Source organism: Pseudophryne corroboree, unplaced genomic scaffold (assembly GCF_028390025.1).
Source record: "Pseudophryne corroboree isolate aPseCor3 unplaced genomic scaffold, aPseCor3.hap2 scaffold_2436, whole genome shotgun sequence".
Taxonomy (NCBI): domain Eukaryota; kingdom Metazoa; phylum Chordata; class Amphibia; order Anura; family Myobatrachidae; genus Pseudophryne; species Pseudophryne corroboree.
This window is the reverse complement of record NW_026969092.1, coordinates 15,570-31,617: the sequence shown is the minus strand read 5'-3', so window position 1 is coordinate 31,617 and position 16,048 is coordinate 15,570. Positions and strand designations below refer to the sequence as shown.

Sequence of the window (16,048 nt, the reverse complement as noted above, 5' to 3'; positions counted from 1 at the left end):
TCCCGGCTTTCGGGGATTGGAAATGTTAAAACATATGAGGGATCTATCCACATGATATTGGTGGAGCTTCAAACTAGGAGGACTGGAGATATTAAACCTCCTGTCCACCGGTCTCCCACCACTTAGCTCAAGTACCTCCCCTATCGTTAAAGGAAATGGTACTAGTCCTGATTTGCTATGACCTTGAGGTACTTGAGAGCATACCCAACAATCTGTTTGATTTAACACGCTACCCACTAAGGAGTGATAGTCACTCAAGGGATGCCGGTCCATGTGGATATTAAAACTGGATTGGCATTTCTTAATGCACCCATCCTCGACTACGTTGTCACAGAGCCTACAGATACAGTTTTCTTCAGCTAACAATCCTTCACAATTCCTTCTATTGTCAATGCTATCGGATCGTTTTCTGATACTCGCCTTTGCTTGTTGATTATGTTGTTCTCGGAAAACTACGCCTCCATCTCTGTCATCAGAACCCATTCCAGAACCTCTCTCGACCTCCATGGTACTCTCGCCGGAACAGACTGCTCTGGTCAACATCATGGTCAACAGGAAAATCCGGATCACAGTCTCTTGGGGCAAGTCCATCTTATAGGAGGAAACGAAGAAGAATGAGAAGGGGGGGAAAATAATTTGAGGGAGAGGGGATGGGAAGTTGGAGAAAAACAATAAAAGGGAACAGGGAATCGACAACTGCTTTTGATCTTGTGATTTTCAATGCTCAGGTGCCGCCTCAGTCCTCCTGGAACAGACACTCCAGTGATACAACGTCCTCTACCGTCTGTTCCTTATCACGGGACCTCTCTGGATCAGCAACCTTCTTACAGTGGGACGAATGAACCCAAGTCTCTCTCTCGGCAACTTTCAATGCTGTAGTGCTAGTCAATAAGACTTGGTATGGTCCTTCCCATCTGTCAATAAGGCAACCTGAGCGTAGAAAATTTTGTATCATTACATACTCCCCAGGTTCAATGTCATGACAATTACTTTCTGGTAAATCAGGAATCACCAACTTCAAATTATTATTTTGATTCCTTAGCTGTTTACTCATATTAACCAGGTACTTTACAGTCACTTCATTGTTACACTTCAAATCATCCTGAGGGTTAATCATAACATGCGGTTGTCGACCAAACAAGATTTCAAAAGGGGACAGATTAAGAGGGGACCTGGGAGTGGTTCTGATGCTGTACAGTACAATGGGTAAAGCTTCTGGCCATGTCAATCCTGTTTCTGCCATAACTTTGCTCAAATTATTTTTAATAGTGCTATTCACTCTTTCCACCTTCGCACTCGCCTGTGGACGGTATGGAGTGTGCAGCTTGCTATCAATTCCCATCAACTTACACATTCTTTGAAAGACATCACCTGTAAAATGGGTACCCCTATCACTTTTGATAATTCTAGGGATACCATATCTACATACAAATTCCTGCACAATTTTCTTAGCAGTAAACATAGCGGTATTTGTGGCCGCCGGGAATGCTTCAACCCAATTTGAGAACACATCTATACAAACAAGTACATATTTCAAATTTCGACAAGGGGGTAATTGAATGAAGTCAATCTGTATTGCCTGGAAAGGACCGCCTGCAGGTGGGATATGAGATGGTTCTGTTGGTATTGCCTTTCCGATATTCTTTCTCAAACAGGTAAGGCATGACATTGCTCTCTTACTTGCATGAGATGAAAATCCTGGGGCGCACCAATATGCTCTTACCAACTTGCACATTCCTTCCTTGCCCAGATGAGTCAGCCCGTGAGCTGCCTCAGCTAAACATGGAAGATATGCTCTGGGGGCCACCGGTTTACCTTGTCCATCCGTCCAGAGTCCTGAGGACTCCTGGCCATATCCCTTCGCCTTCCAGACTGCCTTTTCCTGTGTGGAACACAAATTTTGCATTTCACACAACTTCTGTGTGTTGATGGTATTAAATACCATCAGTTGTGTGGTGTCTGTCTGTCTGGGGGTACCAGCTGCTAACTTAGCTGCTTCGTCTGCTCGGCTGTTACCAAGTGATACTGGGTCCTAGCTATATGTGTGTGCTTTACACTTGATAACAGCCACTCTGTCGGGTTCCTGTATCGCTGTTAGAAGCCTTTTGATGTGAGCTGCATGCGCTACCGGTGTACCAGCTGCCGTCATGAAATTTCTGAGGCGCCATAGGGCTCCGAAATCATGGACTACCCCGAATGCGTATCTAGAGTCGGTGTAGATATTGGCTGATTTGCCCTTAGCCAATTCACATGCTCTGGTTAGGGCGACCAGTTCAGCAACCTGGGCTGAGTGAGGTGGGCCTAGCGGTTCCGCTTCTATGGTGCCTTGGTCATCTACGACTGCGTATCCAGTACACAAGTCTCCCGAGTCTGACTGTCTGTGACAACTACCGTCCGTGTAGAAAGTTAGATCTACATTTTCCAGCGGGTTGTCACTGATGTCAGGCCTTGCGGTAAAATTTTGGGTCAAATATTCCATACAATCATGTGTGTCCTCCTGTGTGTTAAATTCTCCTTCCCCACCACTCTCATCCTCCACCCTTTGTGCCTGTCCAGGCACACCTGGGAGATATGTTGCAGGATTTAATGCACTGCATCTCCTTATGGTGATGTTTACGGGGGCCATTAGTGCCAATTCCCATCTTGTAAACCGCGCTGATGAGACGTGCCTGGTTTGGGCAGAATTTAGCAAGGCTGACACTGCATGTGGTGTATGAATTGTGAGGTTGTGACCTAGCACTACATCTTCGCTTTTCGTTACTAGCAATGCTATCGCAGCGACGCTTCGCAAGCATGTGGGGAGGGATCGCGCTACCGTGTCTAGCTGAGCGCTGTAGTATGCTACTGGCCTGCTGGCATCACCGTGCTTTTGGGTTAAGACGCCTGCCGCGCAACCAGCACTTTCTGTTCCGTACAGCTCAAAGGGTTTCCCATAGTCTGGCATACCTAATGCTGGTGCCTGCGTTAGGCACTGTTTAAGTCTCTCAAATGCCATCTCGGACTCGTCTGTATGCGAAATCCGATCAGGTTTGTTTGAGGAGACCATCTCCTGCAGAGGTAACGCTAGAATGGAAAACCCTGGGATCCAGTTACGGCAATACCCACACATTCCTAAAAATGTTCTGATCTGTTGCTGGGTTTTTGGCAGAGTCATGTCTCTAATTGCTTGAATTCTATCAGTGGTCAGGTGTCTCAGTCCTTGTGTTAGACAGTGTCCCAAATATTTTACCTTAGTTTGGCATAATTGCAACTTGTCTTTGGAAACCTTGTGTCCTGTGTCTGAAAGATGAAACAGGAGCTGTTTCGTATCCTTCAGGGATGCTTCCAATGAATCAGAACACAGTAGTAGATCATCCACGTACTGTATTAATACTGATCCACTCTCTGGTTGGAAAGACTGTAAAAACAATCATGCAAAGCCTGGGAAAATATACTTGGACTGTCTATGAAACCTTGTGGTAATCGAGTCCATGTGTATTGGACTCCTCTGTATGTGAATGCAAACAAATATTGGCTGTCAGGGTGCAGAGGTACCGAAAAGAAAGCGGAGCAGAGGTCAATAACAGTGAAAAATTTCGCAGTGGGAGGGATTTGCATAAGGATGACAGCTGGATTTGGCACTACGGGGAACTGACTCTCAACTATTTTGTTGATCCCCCTTAGATCCTGCACTAGCCGGTAACCCCTCCCCCCACTCTTTTTCACAGGGAAGATGGGACTATTGGCAGTGCTGGACGTTCTTACCAGAATACCCTGTTGTAGCAAGCGCTCTATTACGCGACAGGTGGAATCTTGGTCATGCTCTGGTTTCTCTTCAGAATGAACAAATCTTTCGCCTTTTATTAAAGATTATCCGTGGAGAGGAGCAAAACTGAGTTTTATCTCAATTTTTGCATGCCCCATATTATTGGGGTTTCTTTTATCAGTTTAAAGACAGAACGAGTGAGCTTTCTTGTTGGCTTTAATGTAAGTTTATTTGTATAACAATGACAGTAAATGTCTGTTTCTTTTCAAGCAGAACTTTCTTGACCATACTAATTGCTTGAAAGATCTGGGAGCACATGGAAAAGAGTACAAACCATGCTTATAGCAAGGGGAAGCCTGGTGAGAAATCTGCTTTCTTTCTTTCATATTGGGTGCTCACTTTGAGCTGAATGAGGACTGCTGGCATGGCACTCAGGCGACAGGTGGAATCTTGGTCATGCTCTGGTTTCTCTTCAGAACGAACAAATCTTTCGCCTTTTACTAAAGATTTCCGTGGAGAGGAGCAAAACTGAGTTTTATCTAAATTTTTGCATGCCCCATATTATTGGGGTTTCTTTTATCTGTTTAAAGACAGAACGAGTGTGCTTTCTTGTTAGCTTTAATGTAAGTTGCCATAGATGCAGTGAAACACGCGTGTAGGGCACGGCGTGTCCTCGTGTATTTGACTCATGTGAAATGTTATAAAACAAAAATATATGATTATGATGTTAGCTGTTAGTCTCCACTAATAGGGAATAGAAGCTGAGCTATAAGAAAGGAATACACTAGATATGATGTCACTTAGCAATTACAATGTCTAAAGTGCATACAGATAGCTACTAATAACTCTTGATAAGAAAGTATATCAGTGTGGGTATATTTATATGATGGGATATTGGGACTAGTGAATATATATCACTCCTGCTGTCCAGATTGGCAATAACCAGACAATTATGATAAGAGTAGAGATGTCACATGGGCTGCTATAGATATTAATTTAATGCTGTATGTGTCATTTGTTACAAATGGATACATTTTCTATGAGTCAGCCTAGCAGCTGCATGTTCTAACAGAACACTATCCTCACACAGAATCTGCTAACCTTGAGATAACTAAATGACAGTGTGTAACAGTCTCTTTACTATAAGACTGTTACAAAGTAATATATATATTTGAAGTCAGTCTAGCAGCTGTGTGTTCCAGCAGTTTATAAGACAAAGAAAATCTCCTATTGTGGAATCTAGACACATGGGACTGCTGGCCTGTGTCATACTATTTCTATGTAATACCAGTAACATGTATATAACTGTTACATAATTGTTACAAATGGATAAATCTTTGAGTCAGCCTAGCAGCTGCATGTCCTAACAGGACACCATAAATCCTTTACAGTGTAACAAATTGATTGGTAACACTTAAAGGCTGGAGAGCAGTTATATGCCTTACTAGCATACTCAATATACCACATTATTACACCAGTTACCACGATTATTGACAGCGCATTTGATATATTATATTACCCTCACACTGAGTCTGTTTACCTTTAGATAACTAAGTGACCGAATATGTAACAGTTTCTCTATCATAAGACTGTTACAAAGTGAGATAGATATATTTGGAAGTCAGTCAAACAGCTGTGTGTTTCAGCGGTTTATAAGAAAATTCCTCATTGTGGAATCTGGACCACTAAGGGTTATTATATATATAGCACATGGAATTGCCACATCTCCCTATATGATAATTTCATTACACTGTAACATAATAAGAATTAACTCTTTAACAGTGTAAATAGAGAGTAATGAATCTCTGACACATGGAATATATTATTTCTTAGATGAATTGGATAAACCATTATGACAGACACTTTGCTTCCTAATAAGAATTGAGGTGGCTATACCTCTAAGGAAAGCATTATTGCCTACGCCTAGATCAGATTAAATAAGATCTGGCTGAATATATGAAGGAAGGTTGCTATTTATATGAGAATTGGAATTGCTATATTCCTTAAGGCAACCCCACCGATTGATATATGTTGTCAATTAAGTATATCTGAACGGCTATATCTGGACCAGATTTAATAAGATCTGGCTGATTATATGAAGGAGGGCTGCTATTTATATTGGAATTGCCATATTCCTTAAGGCAACCGCACCTGTTGGTATATCTCGCCAATTAACTATATCTAAACAGCTAAATTAAAGGTATTCATCATTTTTTTAGTTTGGATATTAATAAATATGATCTTTCCATGATGCATAGAGATTTCCCTATCAAGTGATTCCTTATCCGATATAGAAAGCTATCCCCCTATGGTATTGAATTTAGGAATATAGTCTTAGGGGACACAGAGAAATAAGTGATCCCCATCTACCTAAGCACCCCACAAATTGGAGGTTAGCTTACCGGTTATACTCAATCACCCCCACAAATTCGCCAATGGGGATGGCTTCCCGGGAGGTAACCCCTATTGAGTGAAGGGAGTATATAGGATACGACCCAGTGGTACCTGACGACATAGATACTAACAGCTATTTAATAACATTACGCTAGAAAGTGATTATTAGCAACATATATATCTATATAAACAACCCCGCCAGGGTTGTGCCTTCAAAAATAATCACACATGGACACGCTTTTTAAACCTTTTTTTCACATCTCTTTATTCTTCTTATGCACATGTATGTTAGTTCTGTGATTTTAACCTTTATGTTTCACTGCAGTTTGGGATAATAATATTAATATTTATCCAATTTTAATACATACTTAATAAAGGTTATATTTTATGATTCATTCATTCTGTCCAGTGCGTCAACAGTGCAGATTTCTTCTTGTTTTTTCTCCCAAATTCTATAACAATGACAGTAAATGTTGTTACTTTTCAAACAGAACTTTCTTGACCATGCTACTTGCTTGAAAGATCTGGGAGCACATGGAAAACAGTACAAACCATGCAGTATCACAAGAGCCTTTATTTGATCTTTCATGAAGATAGAGCAGAATTGAGGACACGTCAACAATTTCTGCCGAAGGTGGTTCATCTTTCCACATGGTGCCTTTGGCCACTGACACCTTCGTTGAGTCAAAGTCTCTGGCTGTGGTCAGAACTTTGAAAATTTATGTCACCAGAACGGTTCAGATTAGGAAAACAGAGGCTCTGTTTGTCCTGTATGCTCCCAACAGGATTGGGTGTCCTGCTTCCATGTAGACCATTATGCGCTGGATCTGTGGTAAGATTCAGCATGCTCATTCCACGGCAGGATTGCCGTTACTGAAATAGGTGAAGACCCATTCTACTAGAAAGGTGGGTTCATCCTGGGCAGCTGGTCGGGGAGTCTCGGCATTGCAATTTTGCCGAGCAGCTATTTAGTAAACACTTTTGCTAAGTTTTACAAGTTTGATACCTTGGCTGATGATAACCTCAAGTTGGGTCATTCGGTGCTGCAGAGTCGTACGCACTCTCCCACCCGTTCAAGAGCTTTGGTATAACCCCATGGTTCTTAATGTGACCCCAGCATCCTCTAGGTCGTATGAGAAAATAGGATTTTAATACCTACCGGTAAATCCTTTTCTCTTAGTCCGTAGAGGATGCTGGGCACCCGTCCCAGTCCATACTGTGTCTGCAGTTATTACTTGTGGTTATACACATGTTGTGTTATGGTTCTGGTCAGCTTTTTGCTGCAATTGTTCATGCCGTTGGCTTGTGTTCTGTTGAATGCCACGTTCTGCGGCATGCTTAAGGTGTGAGCTGGTAAGATGCTCACCTTAGTTTAACAATAAATCCTTTCCTCGAAATGTCCGTCTCCCTGGGCTCAGTTCCTATAACTGGAGTCTGGAGGAGGGGCATAGAGGGAGGAGCCAGTTCACACCCTTTGAAAGTCTTAAAGTGCCCATGTCTCTTGCGGATCCCGTCTATACCCCATGGTTCTTAATGTGACCCCAGCATCCTCTACGGACTAAGAGAAAAGGATGCCCTTGCGCACTATCCTGACTTCTCCTCCCGTCTGCTTACTTTGTGCCTTCCAACGCACAATGCGAACTACAGGTGGTGCTGCAGGGCCCACACCCTTTTACTTGCCTTACAGAACAGCTCTGGAGCTGTTACAGTGCCCAGCTGCTGCAAGAAATCAGCTTGAATGCTTCAGGGGATGGGGCATGGCCAACATGAGCCCCACACCAAAGGAGGGTGGGGGTGTTTAATGCGAACTAGGGGTCATCCAAGCACCGCAAAAGGCCGCCATGCCCTGCATGCCCCTTTTCTCTTTTCATATGCAGATGAGGGTTCCAGCCAACTTTGGTCCACTGCTTGGATGACATCACCGTATGCAAATCCGTCTTCTGCAGACCTTCCCCCTGGAATGCTTGTACTAGTTGTTGCATATGGTTTGATATTTGATGGTGCTTCAATATTAGGCAGCCTTCCACCCTCCCATGTTCATCTGAACAGATGTGGTCTCCCTGCAGTTGTTGTCCCCAGACGAGAGTTCCCTTGTGCGTCCTCAGTTGAATCTCCTTAACTTGACGGGGGAGGGGCTGCCCGAGCAGCCACCCTCCCCAGCCCTATCCCAACTCTTACTTATTTTGCATATGAGATCTCTTGATCATGAAGATTGTTCTCACAGGGTGAGGTTCATCCATTATATTTTAAAATAGGAAGGTACAAATTACATATTTGAATTGCATCTATGTGCTGGATTCAAATGTCCCCCCCCCCCCCTTCCTTTCTCAATTGTGCCCGTCAGCAGCTATTCTAAGGTTGCTGCCAATGGGTGTGACACATTAATTTCTTCTGTGGGGTACACTGGACTCCACAAGGATTCACATTGGGGTGTAGAGTAGGATCTTGATCTGAGGCACCAACCGGCTCAAAGCTTTTGACTGTTCCCAAGATGCTCAGTGCATTCTCCTCTATAACCCCGCTTCCATGAACAGGGAGCTCAGTTTGTAGTTGGTGCCTTCAGTAGCAGGCCTCTTAACAGGGGCCTGCCTCAAGCAGCCTATTCTTAGCTATTAATTTTGACAAGAAAAGAAGAACTTGTTTTATGAGAATCTACAAGGGCTGCAGCAGGCTAGGTCTAATAGACATCTTTACTGCAGCTTCATCACTCCCAGCGGCGCTGTATACTCCCGTGCCCTGGTTGCTGGGTCACTGCAGCGGAGGCTCCAGTTTCTTCCTAAGGTCAGTCACACACACACCGCCCTTCCGGATCACGAGGCCGCTGATGAAGGGGAGCGTGGCCGTAGGGGGTGGACCGTGTGCGCACTGGCGTGGACACTGATTACTGGGCAGCCGCTCCACTAGCCACCAGGTACAGTTAAGGAGCACAGGTCTGGGAGTTTTACTCCTATATTAACCCAATTTTGTACTGCCCGCAGCGCATTGTGATAGGTAATAGGGCCTGATTCAGGTTGGATTGCAATCACAATAAGCGATCCAACTGCAAAAATTGCTAAGAGCATACGCATGTGCCTGCATTTTCTGCGGCACCCCGCAGAGAATGCGATCGCCTCTGCCTGTCAATCGGGGCGGGGGGGGGGGGAGAGGGGGGTCAGCAACACTCCATTTCCAAGTCAGGGATGGAGCGGTGCGGGGGCAAGGCTTCAAAATGGGGTCTGCAACGGAGGAGACACAGGGGGCGTGGTCACAGCGGCTGTATGACATCACATTCAGCCGCTGTGATCACAAAAATGGTGGCGGCTTCCTGCGCGCACATACAGTCTGCACCAGCAGGAGGCTACACCATTTTATATGATCACGCTGAACTGCAGTGCGACTGCAATTACAGCATGGTCAAGAATGGAGGCGTCATGCTCGGTGGCCATGCACTGTCACTGTGCAGGAGCCAGCACCGCACACACACTAGTCCCCGGGTGCAGCCCCCAACCCCCGGGACACCCGGAGCAACAAAATGTAGATTCAGGCCACCAGGCCACGCCCCTACCTATGAAACCATGCCTCCTTTTTACCATTGCACTGCTTATCTGCACGCACTGCATTACAATCTCCCTCGCCACCTCTCTGGGTGTCACCAGTGATAGTGACACCTCTGCCATGCTTGTAGCAGCTGGTCCTAAGATCTACGCCTCAAGCCCTGAGTGTTTGCCCTTGTGACTTGTTGATCATCATAGCGAAGCAGATGCTTACAGAAAACTGCAGGGGCTTAGATTGAAAATAAAAAAATTGATGGGTATAAGGTAGAGAGGAGCGGGTTCGGTTCTCCGAGAACCGAATTCCCGACGAACTCCACGTGGTTTACACTGGTCCGAGGCAGGCTCGGTTGTTCCCGCCTGACTCGGAAAACCTGAACAAGGGAAAATGTCATCATCCCGCTGTTGGATTCTCGCGAGATTCGGATTCCATATAAAGAGCTGCGCGTTGCCGCCATTTTTACTCGTGCATTGAAGAGGGAGCGGAGAGGACGTGGCTATGTTCTCTCAGTGGAAATCTCAATATCAGTGCTCAGTATCAGTGGTTACTTATTGCTGCTCAGTAATACTAGTAGTGTGTCTCTCCTGCTCAGTGTCAGTTCTCAGTAGTATCCTCATCAGTGCTCAGTATCACTGCTCATTGTCTTGTGCTGCATTGTGGTGCTCAGCATACTACAGTACATTACTAATAGTCCAGTGCTGCATCTTGCTGCTCAGTGTCAGTTCTAGTATCCTCATCAGTGCTCACTATCACTGCTCATTACATTGTGGTGTTCTGTATACTACAGTAACATAGTAATATAGTAACATATAGTAACATAGTTTTTGAGGTTGAATAGAGGCAAATTGCCCATCGTGTTCAACCTGTTTTAAGTTGTGATGATTCTACATACTTGCTGAATAATGTTTTATGACTAGTTAACTACTATAACTCATATTACCCCCCTATTAACCATGTTGATATTTTAAGTATTATAACCTTGGATAGCTTTTTCATTCAGAAATGTATCCATTCCTTTTTTAAATCCAATTACAGAGTCCGCCATTACCACCTTCCCTGGCAGGGAATTCCACATCCTGATTGCCCTAACAGTGAAGATCATAGTATCTCACCTGGCAGGTAAGTAGGAGTTGGGCTAGAGCTGTGGAGGATTGCTGCTCGGGCACCCCCTGTCAAGTGAAGGAGATCCAACTGAGGCAGCACAAGGGAACTCTCGAAAGAAGAACAAGGCTAGAGGAAGATCTGAGACAAAGAAATCTGACTTTTACCAGAGCTGACCAGAGGAAAGCACAAACACAGTCCCCCACTACCACAAATAATGCAGTCGAGTTTCCCACATTTGGGGAAATCACAGGGGTCAGCATACCCAGAGTGCAATGAATGAACCTCACCCTGGGAGAACAATCTTCATGACCATGGTATCTCCTATGCAAAATAAGTATGATTTGGGATAGGGCTGGGGAGGGCCGCTGCTCAGGCACATCTCTGTCAAGTAAAGGAGATTCAACTGAGGCAACACAAGGGAACTCTCATCTGGGGACAACAACTGCAGGGAGAACACATATTTTCAGATGAACATGGGAGGGCAGAAGGCTGCCTAATACTGAAGCACCCCCAAACAACAAACCAAATGCAACTACTAGTGCAAGCATTCCTGGGGGAAGGCCTGCAGCAGATGGATTTGCATATGGTGATGTCATCCAAGCAGTGGGTCAAAGTTGGCTTCAACCCTCGTCTGCATATGAAAATAAAAATGGGGTGTGCAGGGCATGGCGGCCTTTTGCGGCGCTTGGATGACCCCTAGTTTGCATTAAACACCTCCACCTTCCTTCGGTGTGGGGCTCATGTTGGCTATGCCCCAGCCCCTGAAGCATTCAAGCTGATTTCTTGCAGCAGCTGGGCACTGTAACAGCTCCAGAGCTGCTCTGTAAAGCAAGTAAAAGGGTGTGGGCCCTGCAGCACTACCTGTAGTTTGCATTGTGCTTTGGAAGGCACAAAGTAAGCAGACGGGAGAAGTCAGGATAGTGCACAAGGGCATAGAAGGGAGCGGCTCAAGAAAAGAGAAGTGGAAACAGACAGCAAACTAGGCTGGAGAGAGACCTGAGACAAAGAGATCTGAATTATACGAGAGCCGACCAGAGGAAACACAAATTATGTAATCAAGTGTCCCACATTTGGGGAAATCGTAGGAGCAGCACACCCAGAGTGCATTGGGTGAGCCTTGCCCTGGGAGAAGCACCTTCCTGATCATAGTATCTCACCTGGCAGGTAAGTAGGAGTTGGGCTAGAGCTGGGGAGGGTCGCTGTTCGGGCACCCCCCTGTCAAGTGAAGGAGCTCCAACTGAGGCAGCACAAGGAAACTCTCGAAAAAAGAACAAGGCTAGAGGAAGATCTGAGACAAAGAAATCTGACTTTTACCAGAGCTGACCAGAGGAAAGCACAAACACAGTCCCCCACTACCACAAATAATGCAGTCGAGTTTCCCACATTTGGGGAAATCACAGGGGTCAGCATACCCAGAATGCAATGAATGAACCTCACCCTGGGAGAACAATCTTCATGACAATGGTATCTCCTATGCAAAATAAGTATGATTTGGGATAGGGCTGGGGAGGGCCGCTGCTCAGGCACATCTCTGTCAAGTAAAGGAGATTCAACTGAGGCAGCACAAGGGAACTCTCATCTGGGGACAACAACTGCAGGGAGAACACATATTTTCAGATGAACATGGGAGAGCAGAAGGCTGCCTAATACTGAAGCACCCCCAAACAACAAACCAAATGCAACAACTAGTACAAGCATTCCTGGGAAAAGGTCTGCAGAAGACGGATTTGCATACGGTGATGTCATCCAAGCAGTGGGCCAAAGTTGGCTGGAACCCTCATCTGCATATGAAAAGAGAAAAGGGGTATGCAGGGCATGGCGGCCTTTTGCGGCGCTTGGATGACCCTTAGTTCGCATTAAACACCTCCACCCTCCGTCGGTGTGGGGCTCATGTTGGCTATGCCCCAGCCCCTGAAGCATTCAAGCTGATTTCTTGCAGCAGCTGGGCACTGTAACAGCTCCAGAGCTGCTCTGAAAGGCAAGTAAAAGGGTGTGGGCCCTGCAGCACTACCTGTAGTTTGCATTGTGCGTTGGAAGGCACAAAGTAAGCAGACAGGAGAAGTCAGGAGAGTGCACAAGGGCATAGAAGGCAGCGGCTCAAGAAAAGAGAAGTGGAAACAGACAGCAAACTAGGCTGGAGAGAGACCTGAGACAAAGAGATCTGAATTATACGAGAGCCGACCAGGGGAAACACAAATTATGCAGTCAAGTTTCCCACATTTGGGGAAATCAGAGTGCAATGGGTGAGCCTTGCCCTGGGAGAAGCACCTTCATGATCATAGTATCTCACCTGGCAGGTAAGTAGGAGTTGGGCTAGAGCTGGGGAGGGTCGCTGCTCGGGCACCCCCCTGTCAAGTGAAAGAGATCCAACTGAGGCAGCACAAGGGAACTCTCGAAAGAAGAACAAGGCTAGAGGAAGATCTGAGACAAATAAATCTGACTTTTACCAGAGCTGACCAGAGGAAAGCACAAACACAGTCCCCCACTACCACAAATAATGCAGTCGAGTTTCCCACATTTGGGGAAATCACAGGGGTCAGCATACCCAGAATACAATGAATGAACCTCACCCTGGGAGAACAATCTTCATGACCATGGTATCTCCTATGCAAAATAAGTATGATTTGGGATAGGGCTGGGGAGGGCCGCTGCTCAGGCACATCTCTGTCAAGTAAAGGAGATTCAACTGAGGCAGCACAAGGGAACTCTCATCTGGGGACAACAACTGCAGGGAGAACACATATTTTCAGATGAACATGGGAGGGCAGAAGGCTGCTTAATACTGAAGCACCCCCAAACAACAAACCAAATGCAACAACTAGTGCAAGCATTCCTGGGGGAAGGCCTGCAGCAGATGGATTTGCATACGGTGATGTCATCCAAGCAGTGGGTCAAAGTTGGCTTCAACCCTCGTCTGCATATGAAAAGAGAAAAGGGGCGTGCAGGGCATGGCGGCCTTTTGCGGCGCTTGGATGACCCCTAGTTCACATTAAACACCTCCACCCTCCTTCGGTGTGGGGCTCATGTTGGCTATGCCCCAGCCCCTGAAGCATTCAAGCTGATTTCTTGCAGCAGCTGGGCACTGTAACAGCTCCAGAGCTGCTCTGTACGGCAAGTAAAAGGGTGTGGGCCCTGCAGCACTACCTGTAGTTTGCATTGTGCATTGGAAGGCACAAAGTAAGCAGACAGGAGGAGAAGTCAGGATAGTGCACAAGGGTATAAAAGGGAGGGGCTCATGAAAAAAAGAAGTGGAAACAGACAGCAAACTAGGCTGGAGAGAGACCTGAGACAAAGAGATCTGAATTATACGAGAGCTGACCAGGGGAAACACAAATTATGCAGTCAAGCTTCCCACATTTGGGGAAATCGCAGGGGCACCACACCCAGAGTGCAATGGGTGAGCCTTGCCCTGGGAGAAGCACCTTCATGATCAAAGTATCTCACCAGGCAGGTAAGTAGGAGTTGGGCTAGAGCTGAGGAGGGTCGCTGCTCTGGCACCCCCCTGTCAAGTGAAAGAGATCCAACTGAGGCAGCACAAGGGAACTCTCGAAAGAAGAACAAGGCTAGAGGAAGATCTGAGACAAATAAATCTGACTTTTACCAGAGCTGTCCAGAGGAAAGCACAAACACAGTCCCCCACTACCACAAATAATGCAGTCGAGTTTCCCACATTTGGGGAAATCACAGGGGTCAGCATACCCAGAATGCAATGAATGAACCTCACCCTGGGAGAACAATCTTCATGACCATGGTATCGCCTATGCAAAATAAGTATGATTTTGTATAGGGCTGGGGAGGGCCGCTGCTCAGGCACATCTCTGTCAAGTAAAGGAGATTCAACTGAGGCAGCACAAGGGAACTCTCATCTGGGGACAACAACTGCAGGGAGAACACATATTTCCAGATAAACATGGGAGGGCAGAAGGCTGCCTAATACTGAAGCACCCCCAAACAACAAACCAAATGCAACAACTAGTACAAGCATTCCTGGGGGAAGGCCTGCAGCAGATGGATTTGCATATGGTGATGTCATCCAAGCAGTGGGTCAAAGTTGGCTTCAACCCTCGTCTGCATATGAAAAGAGAAAAGGGGCGTGCAGGGCATGGCGGCCTTTTGCGGCGCTTGGATGACCCCTAGTTCGCATTAAACACCTCCACCCTCCTTTGGTGTGGGGCTCATGTTGGCTATGCCCCAGCCCCTGAAGCATTCAAGCTGATTTCTTGCAGCAGCTGGGCACTGTAACAGCTCCAGAGCTGCTCTGAACGGCAAGTAAAAGGGTGTGGGCCCTGCAGCACTACCTGTAGTTTGCATTGTGCATTGGAAGGCACAAAGTAAGCAGACGGGAGAAGTCAGGATAGTGCGCAAGGGCATAGAAGGGAGCGGCTCAAGAAAAGAGAAGTTGAAACAGACAGCAAACTAGGCTGGAGAGAGACCTGAGACAAAGAGATCTGAATTATATGAGAGCCGACCAGGGGAAACACAAATTATGCAGTCAAGTTTCCCACATTTGGGGAAATCGCAGGAGCAGCACACCCAGAGTGCAATGGGTGAGCCTTGCCCTGGGAGAAGCACCTACATGATCATAGTATCTCACCTGCCAGGTAAGTAGAAGTTGGGCTAGAGCTGGGGAGGGTCGCTGCTCGGGTACCCCCCTGTCAAGTGAAGGAGATCCAACTGAGGCAGCACAAGGGAACTCTCGAAAGAAGAACAAGGCTAGAGGAAGATCTGAGACAAATAAATCTGACTTTTACCAGAGCTGACCAGAGGAAAGCACAAACACAGTCCCCCACTACCACAAATAATGCAGTCGAGTTTCCCACATTTGGGGAAATCACAGGGGTCAGCATACCCAGAATGCAATGAATGAACCTCACCCTGGGAGAACAATCTTCATGACCATGGTATCTCCTATGCAAAATAAGTATGATTTGGGATAGGGCTGGGGAGGGCCGCTGCTCAGGCACATCTCTGTCAAGTAAAGGAGATTCAACTGAGGCAGCACAAGGGAACTCTCATCTGGGGACAACAACTGCAGGGAGAACACAAATTTTCAGATGAACATGGGAGGGCAGAAGGCTGCCTAATAATGAAGCACCCCCAAACAACAAACCAAATGCAACAACTAGTGCAAGCATTCCTGGGGGAAGGCCTGCAGCAGATGGATTTGCATACGGTGATGTCATCCAAGCAGTGGGTCAAACAACAAACCAAATGCAACAACTAGTGCAAGCATTCCTGGGGGAAGGCCTGCAGCAGATGGATTTGCATACGGTG

At 46.2% G+C, this 16,048-nt stretch overlaps 9 non-coding genes and 1 pseudogene across 9 annotated transcripts; 2 read left to right on the top strand and 8 right to left on the bottom strand.

Annotated features, from left to right (window-relative positions):
- The first annotated feature begins 3,798 nt into the window (after nucleotides 1–3,798).
- On the top strand, nucleotides 3,799–3,915 carry LOC135011419 (U5 spliceosomal RNA). The gene has a single exon (XR_010210512.1). It is a non-coding gene; the product is annotated as a U5 spliceosomal RNA (small nuclear RNA).
- Nucleotides 3,916–4,201: 286 nt separating this feature from the next.
- On the top strand, nucleotides 4,202–4,317 carry LOC135011414 (U5 spliceosomal RNA). The gene has a single exon (XR_010210507.1). It is a non-coding gene; the product is annotated as a U5 spliceosomal RNA (small nuclear RNA).
- Nucleotides 4,318–10,948: 6,631 nt separating this feature from the next.
- On the bottom strand, nucleotides 10,949–11,112 carry LOC135011389 (U1 spliceosomal RNA). The gene has a single exon (XR_010210486.1). It is a non-coding gene; the product is annotated as a U1 spliceosomal RNA (small nuclear RNA).
- Nucleotides 11,113–11,783: 671 nt separating this feature from the next.
- Nucleotides 11,784–11,946, bottom strand: LOC135011409 (U1 spliceosomal RNA). Its single transcript, XR_010210503.1, has one exon. It is a non-coding gene; the product is annotated as a U1 spliceosomal RNA (small nuclear RNA).
- Nucleotides 11,947–12,098: 152 nt separating this feature from the next.
- LOC135011390 (U1 spliceosomal RNA) lies at nucleotides 12,099–12,262 on the bottom strand. Its single transcript, XR_010210487.1, has one exon. It is a non-coding gene; the product is annotated as a U1 spliceosomal RNA (small nuclear RNA).
- A 969-nt stretch (nucleotides 12,263–13,231) lies between these two features.
- On the bottom strand, nucleotides 13,232–13,395 carry LOC135011421 (U1 spliceosomal RNA). Its single transcript, XR_010210514.1, has one exon. It is a non-coding gene; the product is annotated as a U1 spliceosomal RNA (small nuclear RNA).
- Nucleotides 13,396–14,070: 675 nt separating this feature from the next.
- Nucleotides 14,071–14,233, bottom strand: LOC135011410 (U1 spliceosomal RNA). The gene has a single exon (XR_010210504.1). It is a non-coding gene; the product is annotated as a U1 spliceosomal RNA (small nuclear RNA).
- A 152-nt stretch (nucleotides 14,234–14,385) lies between these two features.
- On the bottom strand, nucleotides 14,386–14,549 carry LOC135011391 (U1 spliceosomal RNA). Its single transcript, XR_010210488.1, has one exon. It is a non-coding gene; the product is annotated as a U1 spliceosomal RNA (small nuclear RNA).
- A 692-nt stretch (nucleotides 14,550–15,241) lies between these two features.
- LOC135011398 (U1 spliceosomal RNA) lies at nucleotides 15,242–15,383 on the bottom strand (annotated as a pseudogene).
- Nucleotides 15,384–15,535: 152 nt separating this feature from the next.
- On the bottom strand, nucleotides 15,536–15,699 carry LOC135011401 (U1 spliceosomal RNA). The gene has a single exon (XR_010210496.1). It is a non-coding gene; the product is annotated as a U1 spliceosomal RNA (small nuclear RNA).
- Between the last annotated feature and the right edge of the window lie 349 nt (nucleotides 15,700–16,048).